This window comes from Carassius gibelio, chromosome B22 (genome assembly GCF_023724105.1).
Source record: "Carassius gibelio isolate Cgi1373 ecotype wild population from Czech Republic chromosome B22, carGib1.2-hapl.c, whole genome shotgun sequence".
NCBI lineage: Eukaryota > Metazoa > Chordata > Actinopteri > Cypriniformes > Cyprinidae > Carassius > Carassius gibelio.
Genome location: NC_068417.1, coordinates 591,017 through 611,086, shown reverse-complemented (window position 1 = coordinate 611,086; position 20,070 = coordinate 591,017).

Sequence of the window (20,070 nt, the reverse complement as noted above, 5' to 3'; positions counted from 1 at the left end):
ACTGAAACAGACTCCATTTTCTTTAAAGTTAACTTAAAGGAGCAACAGTCCACCAAGAGGACTATTCTTTCTACTGTGAATTCCATCTATGATTCAATTGGGTTTCTTGCCCCATTGATTCTTCCTGCAAAAAGAATCCAACAGGAACTTTGCCAAATCAGTTGTGGTTGGGATGATAAGATTCCAGACAACTTAACAAAATATTGGAAGGAATGGCTTGAGGGTTTGGACAAACTTAACTAAGTATTCGCAGATGTATCAAACCAGCAAGTTACGGTAAAATAAAAACTACATCACTTTAGTGATGCGAGTGAATCAGGGTATGGTACTGCTAGTTACCTGCGTCTTACCAACATCAGTGGTGATGTTCATGTGGCCTTTGTATTGGGCAAGGCCAGAGTTGCTCCATTAAAACCTGTAACTATCTCCAGGCTTGAGTTCGCAGTTGCTGTCCTTGCTACATGTGTTGACAGGATGCTAAAGAGACAAATTGAAATTCCACTCACCAAATCTGGACAGATAGCACATCTGTCTTAAAATACATCTTTAATGACACATGATTTAAAACATACGTTGCAAATAGAGTTTGCAAAATACGTGATTTGTCTGAGAAAGCCCAGTGGCATTATGTGAATGGCTCACTGAACCCTGCAGATGCGGCATCACGAGGCCTGTCAGTCGATTCCTTTCTTGGTTCAGAAAGATGGTGGAATGGTCCAGAATTCCTTTCATTACATGAATCAAACTGGCCTTGCTTTCCGGAGGAGCAAATGACCATATCTTGTGACGCCTCTGAGATAGTGAAAAGGGCTATGGCTTTTACTATAGTTTTAACAGGAGGCTCTGATATTGTTAACAAATTCATCGAGCACTTCTCTTCTTGGAATAGCCTCAAAAGGGCTACTGAATGGATTCTGAAGTTTAAAAGGATGTTCCGGATAAGGAGCCAAAAACAATACGATGCTCACTCAATTCTTCATCTACAAACAATTGATCCTCATTATTCGGCCAGGTCCAATGACAGGAAAGCTGAGAGCAAAACTCAATTTGGAGATAAAGAGCTTTCAGTGGATGATCTTAAGCAAGCAGAGAAGGCGTTAGTAGGCTTTAACCAGCAACAGACATTTTAATCGGAAATGACGTCTCTGAGAAAAAGGACATACTGTTAAGAAAACTAGCAGTATCTACAAACTCGATCCTTTTCCGATGGATGGTATCCTGGAGTTGGAGGGAGGCTGCATAAGATGTCAATGCCTGAAGATTTGAAACATCAAGTAATTTTGCTAAAGAATAGTTATCTGTCCACATTACTTTTAGACCACATTCATCAATCAGCAGGTCATTGTGAAAAAAAAAATCAGATACTCTCAAAGCTTCACCAGAAATACTGGATAGTTAATGCCAATTCCCGGAAGGTAGTCAGGAACTGCCTGCCATGCAGACGTTGGAATGCACCAGTAATGGAGCAAAAAATGGCCAATCTACCTCTAAGTCATCTAGCTTGTGACTCCCCTCCATTTACATGTGTAGGTACAGACTATTTTGGTCCAGTTGAGGTAAAGAGGAGCAATCCATCTAGAAATGGCCTATTCATTGGATACAGATTCCTGCATTTTGGCCTTGAGAAGGTTCATATGTGGAAGAGGTAAAGTTCAAGAAATTATATCATACAACGGAACTAGTTACGTAGGAGCCGAACGAGAGCTTAGAGATTGTCTCACTCAGCTGGATAACAGCAAGATCCAATGTGCAATGTTGAATGAGGGAATCAAAAGAGTTTTAATCCTCCCTCAGGGGCTTATCACGGAGGTGTATGGGAAAGGCTTGTCAGCATGATTAAGAAGTCTCTGTATTCCATCCTAAAACAACAAGCCTTAGATGAAGAGGGACTACAGACAGCACTCTGTGAGGTAGAGGCTATAGTGTGACGACTGGGTGAAGGAGGAGCTGGAAACAAGTGAGAGTTAAATGATTTAATGAAAACAAAACAAACAAAAAGTACAACACAATGCTGGGAAGACGACGATCCAAGATGGTGGGGAGACGGTGAGTAATCTGGATGGTGATGGTGAGTTGGCAGCAGGAGAGGATGGCACAGTAACTGTGGGAAATCGAGCCGAAGGTAAGTGGTGATGATTGTGGAGGTGCGAAGAGTGGATGAGGTTCCGGGGGAAGACACGAACCTCCAACCCAGAACACCACAGAAGCATAAGACAGTTACCATACACCAAACAAACTTCTCACAAACACAAGATGTGAGACAAGCCAATATATAGGGAGAGACTAATGAGTGACAGCTGCTGCTGATGACAATTAACGGAGACGCCCACAAACTAATCAGTGTAGAGGCGAAACAAACAGACTTCACCACAAAGTGCAAAACCCAGAGATCACGGTTTACCAACCGTGACATATAGTCAATGATCACCCTATTACCACCATGTCTGATGATATCACCAATCCCGAGCCTCTTACACCTAATCATCTCCTACTCCAGAAAGGAAAACCAATTCTGCCACCTGGATTATTCATAAAAAAATGACTTGTATTCAAGACGGAGATGGAGACAAGTCCACTATATCAGTGATCTTTTTTGGAAGAGATGGACAAGAGAGTACCTGCCACTGATGCAAGAGAGGCAGAAATGGCATGAAGTGTGAAAAAATCTTAAAACGGGAGACAAAGTTCTTATAGTGGATGATACATCACCTAGAAACTCTTGGCCTATGGGACGGATCACAAAGACCTTGCCTGACAAAGAGGACATGTTCGTCGTGTCTTGGTTAAAACAAAGTCCAGCATACTGGAAAGACCTATTAATAAGCTATGTCTGTCAAGTTCTGATCTATTCCTTGTGCAATTCCCCACTTGAAAAGGACAATCCCACCACATGACGCTTTTAACTGGATTTCACTCAATAAACAGCCATGCGAACAGTTGTTTGTCTTTTATTTACCATTCCTTGATAGCACTTTTAAGAAGTATTTTCATTGTAAAGAATTATTCTAAGGCATCATTGTAGCCACACAACTATATATCCTTTACAAAACAAATCAATTGTTATTTTAACTTTTCAGAATTTTCTTATCTTTTAACCAAGTATCTTTAGCCAAATAATTTTAGACTATACATTTTTAACTGAATTAAGAACTTGGTTTATTAAGATTTCTACAAAGTTGAAATTACTTTTAACAATTTCAAACACATTCTTTGTCAAACAATTTGGCTTTTCTTATTTTTCCTTTATACCCCACAAACAACATTTGAAGTTACAAATACCACTGCAAAAGTCCTATCAAAGTCAACAAGAGTTAAAGAGTTTGTGTTTCCCAGAGTACCATTAGCACCGCACTGCTTAAGTCAGTCTAGCCAAACATGGCCAATATAGCGCTTACCGGCTGTCCTTCACAGTATTGTGGAAGGCTTGGTCTTGCACAGTCACCTTGATGACAAAGATGGTTTCCTTGGTCTTGTGGTGCCTTAAATGCTCCTTTGACTGCGGTCTAAAGACAACAACAGAGCCAGGTACTGGCAAGCTCAGATTACCTGGAAGATTTGTTCCACCTGGTTCACCACTGATTGAAGGAGGAGGAGTTTCACCACTGAGGAGCTCCCAGGCAGTTTGTCAGCACAATGTCTTCTTCAAGAGTAACCCTAAGAGTAACTTTTGTTGCTTGCAGAGTTGACATACTCTCTTGATGAAGGTAACGATCACCACTTTTGACAATTTTTTTGGGATATATTTTGAACCTTTTTTCTTTGATTGATTTTTCCATTGGACTATTTTTGAATCTCTTTCTTTGATAGATTTTTCTATTGGACTATTTTTGAATCTTTTTCTTTGATTGATTTTTTCATTGGACTATTTTTGAATCTTTTTCTTTGATTGATTTTTTTATTGGACTATTTCAGAAACTTTTGTGTGTGTGAACACATTTAAAAAAAAATCTTGAAGTACATTGTAATATGTATTTATATGGCTCCTCAATATATGTATAATTTATATAATTGCCTTTTCATCGTCAATTAAGGGGCCGGAATGTAGGAGCCATAAGGCTATTAATAATGTTACTTAATGTCACGGCTGTATGTAGCTAGGGTCTGTACTTCCCCCTGTGGTAAAGGGAATGAATTGCACCCCTTTTGGGGACTTCCTGAAGGTAGCCATCTTAAACAGGAAGTGATGTGGCAAGGGGGAAGGGGGAAGGGAGACAGTTTCTTGACCTACATTACACCACAGTGCTTGTTTTTGAATTAAGAGTTTTGTTTCCAAGTTTTCACCTTTTTGTTACAATAAATTTCAAGTCTGGTTAAAACATGTGTAGCATCAAACATACTTTCCCTCACGGAAGTGGCTTAAGGAGGAAAGGAAGCCACATATACATTTAAATAAATACAATTTTAGAAATAAAAATCTATTAAACTGAAAAATATAAAAAATTAAATAACAGTAGTGCTGCAAACACACTAGCAACCAGCAACATTTATTTTTGGCATAAATGACACAGAACATCTAAAATGCATTCTAATTTCAAACTTATATAGCAGTCTGTTCATTATTAAAATAAAGTACAGTCAACCAAACATTTAAAAGGTTACACTGGTCCGTTTAAATAGACTGTAGTATACTGGTCAACTCTGCTGTTATGCCAAGGATGTTTTTGCTCATGTGAAGAGGATGATCTTTTCCGTCTAGTTTACATTAAAGAAATAAAAAATATTATAGTTTAACATTCAGATACATTGCGAACATGGAAACATTTGGATATGTGCGGAACGAGACGTGAGCAATAACCTCCAAACACATCTAGTCAAACCCGCGCTCGCTTGTCCTCGTATGGATCGAATCATTTTTCGGATCAGCAAAAATAAAAAAAGGCCAAGACAAATAAACATACATTTTTTCTTTTTTATTAACATTATTAAATTAAAATATATGAAATCAACTTAAAGTGCACATGGCATTAATATCTTCATGTTAACATAATAGCCAGACTTCTCATCTCCCAGTCTGCTGTGATGAACTGAGCAGTTATCATCACAGAGCTCTCCGTCCCCATGGACGTCCACCCGTCTGTCGTGAGCGCAACAGAGGATCCTTGGCATAGTTCATCCACAACTTTTTTCTTCTCCTGTTCATAAAGATCTGGCACAATCTTTTCGCTGAAGTGGGTGCGCGACTGGATGTCGTAACGTGGCTCTACACACCCTCATGGTTTTACACTCTAACCTCTTTCCTTCATCATTACATCTGACAGGGAAGCCAAAATGCGCGGGGCATTCAAGCTCCTCCGTTCCTCCGCTCGCCATGACCACTGAGTGTGGACTGAACATGCGCAATTTTTTTCATAAAAATATTGATCCGAACGGATCACAGATCAATGATGATTTATTGCACTACTGCATTTGAAAACATTGCAGTTGCGTTTTAAAAAAACATTTAAAGACGCGCATTCAGCGGTATCCTTGACGGGAAACAGTCAACAAAGTAAAATGATCTCCAATGTATGGCGCGCTCTCTTCATTTTATCAAATGATCATAATCACATCTATTCATTTTACAGTCCGGCTACTAGCATTTTATTCAGACTAAACCACCTTTAATTCGGGTGAGAAAGCTTTTTTTTCCAATGGCTTTTGCACATATTAATAATACCGCTACAGACGTATTTTGCAGCATTAAGGTTATTAATTGATCGTTAATTTAAACAACGATCGATCATGGAAATTATTGAATATTAACATCCCTAAATACAAATGAGTTGGATGGAAAACTGGTTATTGTCTGCATCAAACCATGCTTCCGAACAAATGTGATTCAGCGTTCTGGGCAGCTCCAGAACAGCTGTCTCTCCGAGCGCGGTGCTGTCTGTGTGCGGGGCGGAGTAACGTAGCCCTCAATCATTCTGCAGTGTTTGTAAGAGCTGCCAACTTCTCCACCCCATTTACAGAGTGAAATTATCTGACTACATTTATCTCCCAGGACTGTTGTTGAATCTTCCAAAAGTTTTGGCTTGGGGTGCTTCACATGCGGCAGCAGCACTTTCCACCGCACCAATAACACTATCGGCCAATGCCGATATATTAAAAAATGACAAATATCGGTGCCTCAATTTGGCATTTGGTGCCTCAATTAAAACCCCTTACCAGTCACCCCCATTTTTTGGCATGGAGACAGAAATGACATACCCAAAATAAAAAGGTTTCTGCTCATGATTCTTTCTGACTAGATACATAATCGACATTTGTTCACAAAGCTGACACTTCAAAGTTTACTGTTCAGGAATCAGAATCACTCAGACTGTTATGACAATAGAGATATATAAGCTCAAACATAAAAACAAAAATACAAATATTAAAAAAATATTTTTTAAATGTATTAACCCTCATGTGGTGTTCGGGTCAATTTGACACGGAGGAGATTTTCTTTTTCCCGAAAATAATAGTTAATGTTATCGCTTTGGACTGAAACTTAGTGACTTTGTTCCCAAAGGGTATAACTAAAGTTAAAAAAAATTTGGGAAATTTTCTTACTTTTTTGTGGGGGTTTAGTTACCTAGTTACACTTGTGGTGTTTTGACCGGCCTATAAAAAAAAGCTTATAAATTACTCATTATCAGTGTTGGGTATAGTTACTTTGGAAAGTAGTTAGTTAGGTTACAACGTTACCATCAATTAAAAGTAATTAGTTATGATACAGCGTTACCTATTCATAAAAGTAACGCGTTAGAGTACTCATGCGTTACCAAAAATTAAAAGCCGTTTGCAGCGGCTCACACATGACAGACACAGCCCCCGGCCCCTTTAAATGCACCTAGAAGTCGTGACTCCCGACAATGAATAACGTCAGTCATCCGACTAAATTAACACTGCAGGATAACAATAACAGGAAAGACAGTCAGCAATCGGCTATTCCACATGGCGTTTTATTTATTTATTATCACAGAACATATTATTAATCAAAATTCGCACCTAACGTTACCCAGCCCGGGTAGCCTAGGCTACTGTATATTATGAGCACCACAAGATAACTCCTGATTTTTCTTTAACTTTAAATAATGCAGTTATCAAAGTACAAGTATGCTTACTTGTAAACACAACCTTAAACAGGCTTGCAGATTTAAATCCATTTAGAAATGATGAACAACCAGCCAGCCAACGATCAGGCTTGCAGATTTAAATCCATTTAGAAATGATGAACAACCAGCCAGCCAACGATCTAACAGAAATTAACAGCTGCCTGTCAAACAAAAATGATAACAACCCGAATTAAATCCTTCACTGCCACACAGGCAAATGACAAATCACTTAATAGCCGAACTAATTATTATTAAAGTGTCACTCACAGTCACAAGCCTAAATTCGCTTTAACACAGTCCTCTTACATTTACTCTTCAAAGTAGTGATTACAACGTAGCGTTAAATTTGAGGTAGAATTTTTGGCGGTCGACAGAAGCTTTTCACCAAAGCAGAGTGTGCATTTTACCGTTATGTTCTTTTCTTTTTCGTTGACAAATTGAAAATAATGTGCGTACTTCCATAAACCAAACGCTGTCCTCTCTGCTATCTTGCCGGGAGTTCAAAAAAAAAAAAAAAAAAACCCACACGCACACACACACACACACACACACACACACACTGGGTCAGGCGCAGGGCACAGACGCATCACAGCCATTGACTTTACGATCACAGAGCTTCGGCTCCGCTGATACTGTACATCCGCAGGTGGCACAGTAGACCTAGGACTACTGTCTGACAAAAAGCAGGCTGCAGTCGGGATTTTCCTTTCCTTAAAATAACGGATTACTTTTTTAAAAAAAATAACGAAGTTACTGATTACCTACGCACGAAACTAACGCGTTAAGTTACAAATTTCAGGAAAAAAGTAATTAGAGTACTCTAACGCGTTACTTTGTAACGCGTTACCCACAACACTGCTCATTATACCATATTTTCACCCAATCTTGGATTCAATCTTTTTGTCAACTTGTTCTCTTTCAATAAGGACTGGTTTTATATTTCTGTTTGCATCTGATTAATCGTGGGTATCATTTATCTGAGAGTAGGTATCTAATTTTTTGAGTAAAAAACAAATAATTTATGAGTAAATTTGGAAATATGAAAAAAAAATTATGAAAAAAATGGCTAATGTTGATCACACTAGTCTACTCTAATGTTTCACCAGGAATTTTGTTTTGAAACTTTTGTTTTGTAAAAAATTATTAGTCAGAAGAGGACCTATGACTTCTGGAAGCACCCCTTTTAGGAGCTTAGATGGTATAGGGTCTAACATACATGTTGTTGGTTTAGATGATTTAACAAGTTTATACAATTCTTCCTCTCCTATAGTAGAGAATGAGTGGAACTGTTCCTCAGGGGATCTATAGTGCACAGTCTGATGTGATAATGTAGCTGACGGCTGAATGGTTGCAATTTTATCTCTAATAGTATCGATTTTAGAAGTAAAGTAGTTCATAAAGACATTACTGCTGTGGTGTTGGGAAATGTCAACACTTGTTGAGGCTTTATCTTTCGTTAATTTAGCCACTGTATTGAATAAATACCTGGGGTTATGTTTGTTTTCTTCTAAAAGAGAAGAAAAGTAATCAGATCTAGCAGTTTTTAATGCTTTTCTGTAGGATATGTTACTATCCCGCCAAGCAATACGAAATACCTCTAGTTTTGTTTTCCTCCAGCTGCGCTCCATTTTTCGGGCTGCTCTCTTTAGGGTGCGAGTATGCTCATTATACCATGGTGTCAAACTGTTTTCCTTAACCTTCCTTAAGCGTAAAGGAGCAACTGTATTTAAAGTGCTAGAAAAGAGAGAGTCCATAGTTTCTGTTACATCATCAAGTTGTTCTGAGGTTTTGGATATGCTAAGGAATTCAGATACATCAGGAAGATAACTTAAAAAGCAGTCTTTTGTGGTAGAAGTGATGGTTCTTCGATACTTGTAACAAGAAGTAGAATTTACAATTTTGGCTATATGAAGTTTGCACAGAACTAAAAAATGATCTGAGATATCATCACTTGGCTGCACAATTTCAACACTATCAACATCAATTCCATGTGACAGTATTAAATCTAGAGTATGATTTCGACAATGAGTAGGTCCTGAAACGTGTTGTCTAACACCAATAGAGTTCAGAATGTCTATAAATGCTGATCCCAATGCATCTTTTTCATTATCGACATGGATATTAAAATCAACAACTATTAAGACTTTATCTGCAGCCAGAACTAACTCGGATGTTAAATCACCAAACTCTTTAATAAAGTCTGTATGGTGCCCTGGTGGCCTGTGTACAGTAGCCAGTACAAACATAACAGGGGATTTATCATTAACATTGCTTTCTCTGGATAATGTTATATGTAGCACCATTACTTAAAACGAGTTATACTTGAAGCCTGTCCTCTGAGAAATCCTGAAAACGTTGTTATAAATTGAAGCAACTCCTCCCCCTTTGCCTTTTAGACGCGGCTCATGTTTATAACAGTAATCTTGGGGGGTGGACTCATTTAAAATAATGTAATCATCAGGTTTTAGCCAAGTTTCTGTCAAACAGAGCAAATCTAGGTTATGATCAGTTATCATATTATTTACAAAAAGTGTTTTCGTAGAAAGGGATCTGATATTCAATAAGCCAAGCTTTATCATTTGTTTATCCATAGTGAATTTGTTTTTTATTTGTTGAACCTCAATTAAATTGTTTACCTTAACTTGGTTTGGACGTTTTTTGTATTTTCTAGTTCTGGGAACAGACACAGTCTCTATAGTGTGATATCTAGGTGAAAGAGTCTCTATGTGCTGAGAATTAACTGACCTCTGTGACGGGAGGCAGCTAGCAGACGGTCGGTTTAGCCAGTCTGTCTGCTTCCTGACCTGGGCCCCAGTTAGTCAAGGATAAACACTAAGACTATGTGCCATATTTCTAGAGAGAAGAGTTGCGCCACCCCAGGAGGGATGAAGACCATCTCTTTTAAACAGGTCAGGTCTGCCCCAAAAGCTCGTCCAATTGTCTATGAAACCTATGTTATTCTTTGGGCACCACTTAGACATCCAGCCATTGAGTGATGACAATCTGCTATGCATCTCGTCACCACGGTAAGCAGGGAGGGGACCAGAGCATATTACAGTGTCTGACATCGTGCTTGCAAGTTCACACACCTCTTTAAAGTTATTTTTAGTGATCTCCGACTGGCGAAGTCGAACATCATTAGCGCCGGCATGAATAACAATCTTACTGTATTTACGCTTAGCATTAGCCAGCACTTTTAAATTTGCCAAGATGTCAGGCGTTCTGGCTCCCGGTAAACATTTGACTATGGTGGCTGGTGTCTCTATATTCACGTTCCGTACAATAGAATCACCAATAACTAGAGCACTTTCATCAGGTTTCTCAGTGGGTGCATCACTGAGTGGGGAGAACCTGTTTAATGTTTTGATCGGAACAGAAGAGCGGTGTTTTGACCCAGGACTACGCTGCCTCACCGTCACCCAGTTGCCCTGCTGCAGGGGGTCTGCTGGAACCGGACAATGTACAGGAATCCCTGAGCTAGACGCATCCAAAGCCATATCTAGAGCCCTAACATTCTTACTGTCCTCAATTAAAGTTTGGATGCGTGTCTCTAATTCTGAAATCTTCTCTGTCAGCCTAACTGTTTCCCTGCATTTATCACATGTGAATCCCTCATCAGCGACAGAGATAGATAAACTGTACATGTGACAAGATGTGCAAATACAATAGCAGGAGACGCCATTACTCACCGTGCTTGATGAAATATTCTTACTGCGGTTGTTTGATGAACTTGTGAAAAACTGGAGCGAGAGAGAGGAGAGGAGAAAAGAAAACGCTAATGACAAGCTAACGAGTGCTAACGCTTTGCAGGTGTACTGCAGTCACGGAAGAGTGAAAGATCAAAGTTAATCTGATAAGATTGATCGATAATATCAGAAATATGGTGTGAATTAAGTTATATATTACAACTTAAAAAAACACAAACAAACAAACAAACAGACAGTGATAGTAAGATAAAGATTCTAGAGAAAAAATAAAATAAAAACAGCTACACAGAGCTAATAAAGTATATGAACAATGCAGTGCTAACTGACATAGCATTTATTACAGTATATAAACTATTCTGCCTTATTATGTGATAAAAAAAAATGTTTGTAGTATATAAACAAATCATTATTCTTTGTTATTGTCCAGCATTTATAGATTTCTAAGCCAATTAAAAGCTAGAAATTAGAGAAATGTTCAGAAATAATTCTGATACTCTGATTTGTTATTAAAAAAACAAACAAACAAACAAAAACTTGTATTCTCAATCAATCAATCACCTTTATTTATATAGTGGTTTAAACAAAATACATTGCGCCAAAGCACTGAACAACATTCATTTGGAAAACAGTGTCTCAATAATGCAAAATGATAGTTAAAGGCAGTTCATCATTGAATTCAGTTATGTCATCTCTGTTCAGTTGAAATAGTGTCTGTTTTAATTTGCAATCAAGTCAATGATATCGCTGTAGATGAAGTGACCCCAACTAAGCAAGCCAGAGGCGACAGCGGCAAGGAACCGAAACTCCATCGGTGACAGAATGGAGAAAAAAACCTTGGGAGAAACCAGGCTCAGTTGGGGGGCCAGTTCTCCTCTGACCAGACGGAACCAGTAGTTCAATTCCAGACTGCAGCAAAGTCAGATTGTGCAGAAGAATCATCTGTTTCCTGTGGTCTTGTCCTGGTGGTCCTCTGAGACAAGGTCTTTACAGGGGATCTGTATCTGGGGCTCTAGTTGTCCTGGTCTCCGCTGTCTTTCAGGGATGTAGAGGTCCTTTCTAGGTGCTGATCCATCATCTGGTCTGGATACGTACTGGATCCGGGTGACTGATAATGTTGAAAACAGCTGAGTATAATTCTTTCAGGTTTCTTTGATGAATAGAAAGTTCAAAAGAGCAGCATTTATCTGAAATAGAAATCCCTTGTAAAATTATGTCTTTATCATCAGTTTTGATCAATTTAAAGAATCCTTGCTAAATACAAGTATTAATTTATATCATTTATTTAACAAAACAAAAAATTATACTGACTAAGCTTTTGACTGATATAGTGTATAATGTTGCAAAAGCTTTTTATTTCACATACATGCTGATCTGTGGATCCTTCTATTCATCAAAGAATGCTGAAATAAAATTTACTCATCTGTTTTAAAAATTGATAATCAGCATATTAGAATGATTTCTGATTAATGTGACACTGAAAATTCACCTTTGATCACAGGGATACATTGCATTTAAAATATATTCAAATATATATATTCAAATATATATGTGTGTGTGTGTGTGTGTGTGTGTGATTTCTGTCCCCCTCACTTCTGAAAAGATGGCTACGCCCCTGACCCCGATCGAGTGTCTCTAATAACATCCTTTTGCGATCACGGGTGGAATTGGGTCATTTACTGTTGTAAAATATGCTATTTATAGCCTTTTCCATCGCTGCATAAGTTAGCATTTCAGATGTACATTTTCAATATTTTTTTTATAAAAACGCCCCAGATCTCAATAAAATCTCATACCAAGCTTTACTATCGTAATCTCGGGTTTATTATATTTATTATACACACGGATATTTTGTGTGTACAGAGGTGTTTCAGTGTTGTTTTGGTCAGATAACTACCAGAAAGTGTACACGAACCATGTGACACGACGTGGCGGTGTCCGGTCAGATTGACAAGGCGAAGGACCAATCAGAGTTTGTCTGGGTCACAGCACGAGCACTGAGGCAAAAACAGACAGAGACAGCGCTGGGAGAGGCTGTTGATCATCAGATCGCGTAAATCCGTGTAAAATGAATAGAAATGACAATTCTGTCTGAGGAAATATGAAGTAAACATCAGTAAATATATGCATATATCTCCGCAGATATGCATCTTTGGTCTAAAAATCCTTATTGACGCTGTTCAGTGAGTCTATGTGAACACAAATAAACCGCTGCTGACGTGACTGAATATGAGTGAGTGGTGAATTTCTATTCAAAATGTGGCATAATACGGATGTATTATTTTGCACTCCTGACATAAATCACTTAATAACTGTCACTGCAATAATGTTTTATCAAAACATTGGTCAACTATCGAAGCTAGAGTCTTTAAACTTTCAATTGATGCACAGTTTGTGCAGATGAAGTAAGACAGTGATGTTTAACGTGCTGTGAAAGTGAAACAATAATAAACTGGGGCCGTCAGCGATATTTGCACGTAAAGGGGTTTTAACATTTATGATTGTGTTATTGTGGACATTTCTCATGAAAAAACATTCTGTGTGATTTAGTATCCTGATAGTTTAAATGTTACTGAATGCACTGTACATTAATTTCCATCAAGCTCAGATTCACAACACTGTAGATCTACTACAGCAGATCTATCACAGACCACAAACATGTGATGTGTGTCACGAGAGGATCAGTGATAACACACACACACACACACACACACACACACAGACACACACACACTCACAGGCCTGAACCTGCAGTTCCTCTCATAATGAGCAGAATTACATCAACACAGACATCAGTTAAGTAAAACTATCCAGAGATGGTCTGAACCCAGATCATGTTCTCTGTTAGTGGATCAGTAATCCAGTGTTTGTTGAATTCTGCTTCATAATAATAGGAAGAGCTGGCATCAAAAGATCAACTAAATATATCTCTATGAATGCTTAGCTGTCACAAGCTAGTTATCTCTTTGCTAACTTTCCTCATCTCCTGCTTAAAAGCCAGAAAGATCTTCAGATGCTTGAGAATCATGATCTAGTGAGCTTTTGTCCCCCGAGTTTCTTTTAAAGAATTTACTTTTGACTTTTGTCTTTCTTAAAAACATTTGTATATTTAATGTTCAACTGTTTAAACTTGATCTAGAGTTTTTCATTACAAGCAATGTTTGATAATCTTTAAATGTTTTGTGATGCAGTGCACATTGAATTGATTCCAGCTTCATCTTCTCTTCTGCAGGTGTTTGGGTCCTGCTGCAGATGAAGGCTGTCAGTATGTGACTGGAATTGTGGGTAAAAACCCGTTACTCCTGAGAGAGCTGGATCTGAGTGAACATGAACTAGGAGACACAGGAGTGAATCAGATCTCTGCTCTACTGCAGGATAAACACTGTACACTCAACACACTGAAGTGAGTATCTTACATCATTTCACATGTTACATGACTAGTAATGTTACAGTCGTCTATTTTAATTCTCATTTGAGACTCCGACCTCATGTTATAAAGCTTGGAAGAGCCAGGACATTTTTAATATAACTCTGATTATATTTGTCTGAAAGAAGAAATTCATATGCATCTAGGATGACTTGAGGGTGAGTAAATCATGGGGTAATTTTCATTTTTGGGTGAACTACCCCTTTAACTGCATAGGGGTTGGAGAAAATAATGTGAACACATTAGAAATAGACAGTATTTTATTAAAGTGTTTACCATAATTTGCCTTTAATACAGCTTAGAATAGATTCATACAACTTTTGAATAGACTTCAGTTAAATTTAGTCTCTAGCTTCTGCTGTGACTGCTGAATGTGTTCATGTTTACTGACTACAAACTGAGGATTGAAGACTAATTGAAAATTAGTCAGTCTGGTTTCCACTGTCACTTCTGGGTCTTCCTCTGGGACAATGGCCAGGGTTTTTTGACCAACTGGGTCTCTGAGTTTAGGTTAGAGGAGGTTATGAATGAAGGAGTGGTTTCTCTGCGTCTGGAGAGCATCAGTGCTGAGGATCATTTCATAAAGTTAAAGATATTAATAATAATAGCTCAGAACTCACTTTCAGACAGCAGCGAGTGTTTGAAATAACTTCTGTTTGAGATCTGATGTGGATTATGATCACCTTACAAGGCAGAAATATCATCTCTCTGTCATCAAACACCAGATTAATGAATGTGTAACACAACTGAACAGAACCGGTCCAGACTGGGCTTTATTCTGTGCAGGCATTGCTTCTTCAGTCTGACCTGTTTCAGAGAAATATTACTGTACTTCACATCTACACACACAGACAAACCTACAGTTTTATTTAGATGTGCAAAGTTGAATCTGTGTAGCAAAGCTGATCAAGTCACTGGACAGAGCAGAGCGAATGCATTTACCTTGTAGTGATGTGCAGACCAGAATCAGTTTAAACACAAATACACAGCAGTCAGGACTTTTATTTTAGACAATATGCTCAGTTTTAGACAAAAGATGAAATAAGAATTATATGACGGAGATAAAAAATAGGAAAGATTTTAACACCTTTCACACAAAGTTGTTAGGAATTAAAACTTCATTGTATTTCTATCAAGAATCAGGAGAAATTGTACATAAATCATGAGAAGTGTCAATTATTTGATTAAATGAACAACTTATTTGTTTTTCTGTTTTGAAGACCAAATTGTGGAAAATTATCCAAAGATGTTCAGACACTCTTCCTCTGTTTTTTGTTTTATCAAGACATTGTGACTTTATTAAATAGTTTTCTTCTATCTTCTCTCTTTCTCTCAATGAAGATTAAGATGTTGTGATTTGACAGATGAAGGTTGTTCTGCTGTGACTTCATGAACATAACGTGTCTGATTCATTGTGTTTTCTCTTTCTGTCTTCAGTCTGTGTGCATGCAGTATTACAGAGAAACAGTGTCTCATCCTGACTTCAGCTCTGAAATCAAACCCATCACACCTGAGAGAACTGGACCTGAGCAGGAATGAACTACTAGGAGACTCTGGAGTGAAACACCTCAGTGATCTACTGATGAACACACAATTCAAGCTGGAGAAACTACAGTTAGTATCATTATACTCTACAGCAGTTACAGTCAGATTAAAGATTACTGTTTACTTTCAGGAAAAGAAAAGGAAAGGATGTGACGTGTGGCCAAATATAGTGTCCCATACTCTGAACATGTGCTCTGCATTTAACACACACACACACACACACACACACACACACAGTGTACACAAACACTGTGAACACACACACACACCTTGAAAACACACACACACACACACACACACACCCACACACAGTGTACACACACACCGTGAACACACACACACACACCCACACACAGTGTACACACACACCGTGAACACACACACACAGTGTACACACACACCGTGAACACACACACACAGTGAACACACACACACACACACACACATACCATGAACACACTCAGTTTTAATATTATTTTTAAATAGTTCTGTAGTTGATGCTGTATCTTAATCTACTTTAATCTTTTTTCTTCTGTTTTTGTTTATGGTCATATAATAAGGTTTTTGGTAATGTTTTATTTATTGAACTGTATGTTGTTAACACACGATGAATTACTCCCACATGAACATAACGTGTCTGATTCATTGTGTTTTCTCTTTCTGTCTTCAGTCTGTGTGCATGCAGTATTACAGAGAAACAGTGTCTCATCCTGACTTCAGCTCTGAAATCAAACCCATCACACCTGAGAGAACTGAACCTGAGCAGGAATGAACTACTAGGAGACTCTGGAGTGAAACACCTCAGTGATCTACTGATGAACACACAATTCAAGCTGGAGAAACTAGAGTTAGTATCATTATACTCTACAGCAGTTACAGTCAGATTAAAGATTACTGTTTACTTTCAGGAAAAGAGAAGGAAAGGATGTGACGTTTGGCCAAGTCTAGTGCATTTAACACATACACACACACACACAAACAAACACACACCTGCAGTGCTGAGGAACAGTATATAGTGTCCCATACTCTGCATTTAACACACACACACACACACCGTGAACAGATACACACACACTCTCTCGCACACACGCACACACACACACACACACACACACACACACTCTTTCTCTCTCTCTCTCTCACACACACACACACACACACACACACTCTTTCTCTCTCACACACACACACACACACACACACCTGCAGCGCTGAGGAACAGTTGGGTTTCAGTTCTTGCTCGAGGGTCTCTGTTTTGAGGTATTTATTTGGGGCTGGTTAGTAAAGGTTTGAAATCACTATGGCACATCCGGTTAGAATGCAATGACTCTGATGTTTCTTCTTTAATTTTTATTCTCCACTGTAGATATGTGGGTATGTGTCTGAAAGTATACACACAATAATGGTAAATAAAAGGTACACAATAATAAGTATAACAACAATACAAATTGACAACAATATTATATAGTTACAAAAGGCATTAAATAGGATTAACTATATTCAATGTATAATTACAATAAATCAGCATTATGTACAGACTGCTCTGAGCGGGACTCGAACCCACGGCCGTAACATTATTAGCGCCATTCCGGCGGTCTTATGTAAACAAATGACGGTGCAATGATAGAACGTTAATCCTGAGGCATTCATAGGTACGCATGCAAATAAGCATATAATCCACATAACGGGTCTGATAAGCATATAAACAGCTGTCATAAACTATCATAATCACATTAATTCACACAAAGTAATGGCAATTGCTGAATCTTTGTACACACGCATACAGTATTACCATTAATATCTGAAGTCTGTGATTATCTTAAACCGCAACAATACACAAATGTATTAATAACAAAGATAAGAACATTTGAACTTACTTCTAGCTGCACGCACACACTTGAAATAAACTTTGGAGAACACTCATTAGCTCCGCACTAAACTTTCTGATGCAACACACTTCTATATCCTTTGGCGGAACTACTTTCAGATGACGCTAAAGCTTGAGTCGTAGTTTCAACTGTCAATTAAAAAGCCCACCAATAGCATTCACTGTCCATTGTTTGTTATCGCAGTCTTTACAACAGTCTCATTTCAGTCAGTCACCGGAGATCACAGTAATCCAGTTCATTAATGGACCAAATTATTATTATTATTATTTTGTTCACTCAGACCTGTACAGTAAAGAATGACAATTGCAAAAAAAGTTACAAATGTCTTTAAGTAAATTGTAATTAGGGATGCACGATCATGATTTTTCATGGCCGATACCGATTTGCGTTTTTTTTATCTTTAAACAACAAATAAGAAAGAAGGAAAGTGTGCATAAACAAGATGTTTATTTGTTATTTAATAGCCCAAATTGGCTTTTGGATATTGAAAACAATAACCGTAACCATCTGAAATTAACGGCAGTAACTGCACAGTAAGCAGACTACATTCAATACAAACACAGATGATACAGACCTCAGCATTTAGCTTTTGTTTCTGAATTGTGTTGAAACTACAGAGAACTGGCCTTAAATAAAAGATTAACTGTAACCATGTGAAATTAAAGGCAACAACTGCATAGTTCTACAATCCAAACAACACAATCAACACACATTCAATAAGTGGTTTCTTAATCAGCATTCAGTATTTTAGTTTTTAAGTTTGGTTTTTAAAAAAAAGGTCTTTACCAGTGAGACTAAATAAAAGTATGCTATATAAACGCATTATTCCAAAATGTTAAAATCAAATAATGTTGGTGCGAATAAAACAAAGATGCAAAGTGTTATGATTCACATATATATATATATATATATATATATATATATATATATATATATATATATATATATATATATATTTTTTTTTTTTTTTTTTTTTTTTTTTTTTACTTGGAAAAATAAATAACTATTGTCTCAAGTTAAAAAATATAGATGTCCATCATTACCCTATTATTTTTTTTTAATTGGATGAATTAAAACTTTTTTGCAAGCTCTACTTTACAAAAAAACAACAACAGACATTTCAGTTTTGTCACAGTTAGTCTGTTTGGTTTCTCATCCAACACGTGAGAAGTTGATCTGAACATCCTTCACTGTCTCCTCTTGTGGAGGGCGCGGACAGGTACAGATACACTCGCGATAAAGGGACTCTTATTTTGTGCAGTCGGCTGTTTGCTTCCTGTTATCTGTGCCTCAGACGTGTAGCTCTGCACTTCCGGCGCTGATTGGCTGTCCGTGTCCTGCGAAAAGATTTCGAAATACTTCCACACAAATGATATCATAGCGAATGATTGTAGTCTGTGCATGCGGGCGTACTTCCGGAAAAATCGGTCGAAAAAAGACCAAAAACCGGCCAAAAGCCGATTGCGTTTTTTAAACTCAAACCGTCCGATTTATGGCCTTTCAACCGGTGAATCCCTAATTGTAATTCAGAAACAGAATTTTCTTGATTTCTCACATTTAAACTCAATTTTTCACATGTAATGTTATTTTAAGTAGTTCTGTAGTTCATCCTGTGTCTACTTTGTTCATCTTTTTACTTCTGTTTTTGTTTATGGTCATCAGTGGTGGACAGTAACGGAGTAGCTTTACTTCGTTACTGTACTTAAGTACATTTTTCAAGTATCTGTACTTTACTGGAGTAGTTTTATTTTGAGCAACTTTTACTTTTACTTCACTACATTCCAAAGCATAAAATCGTACTTTTTACTTCACTACATTTCATAAAACATATCGTTACTCACTATAATATATCACGTGCTCCGACACGCAGAAGCGGTGCCTGATTCATCATGAACGAACTGAATCTTTTCAAAAGAAACTTTTAAATCGGATCGCGAATCGCACCAAACGATTCGTTTACGAATTAGAATGAATCGATTGCTGCTGTTCTGGAGTCGACCACTCACTGATTCAAATGAACCGTTTAGTGCGAGACTGCGAGTCCCCAGAAGTAAGAACCGGGAGATCTTGTGAGCGCGCGTGCGTCTGACGTTGCTAAAAGTAAGTTATTAATGTCGAAATTTTGGATTAATTATTGTAACTGAATATCATATTTAGGTCAAAACTGTCAGTTGTTTGGGGACTAAATCCGTTCTAAACAGTGATCTATTTAAGCCCACTGAAATGCTCGAGTGCAGACGATGCAGACACATCAATTTTAGGTAAAAAAAAAAAAACCACCAACAAAAAACCCCATAAAATAACACAGATTAAATACAATAACTCATGCACGTTCAAATTCACCGCTGCCGTAATGTTAACAGTTTTATTAAAATGTCCTATGTGACGTCTGTTTTTATATTGTTTATCGAAAGTAACGTTATACA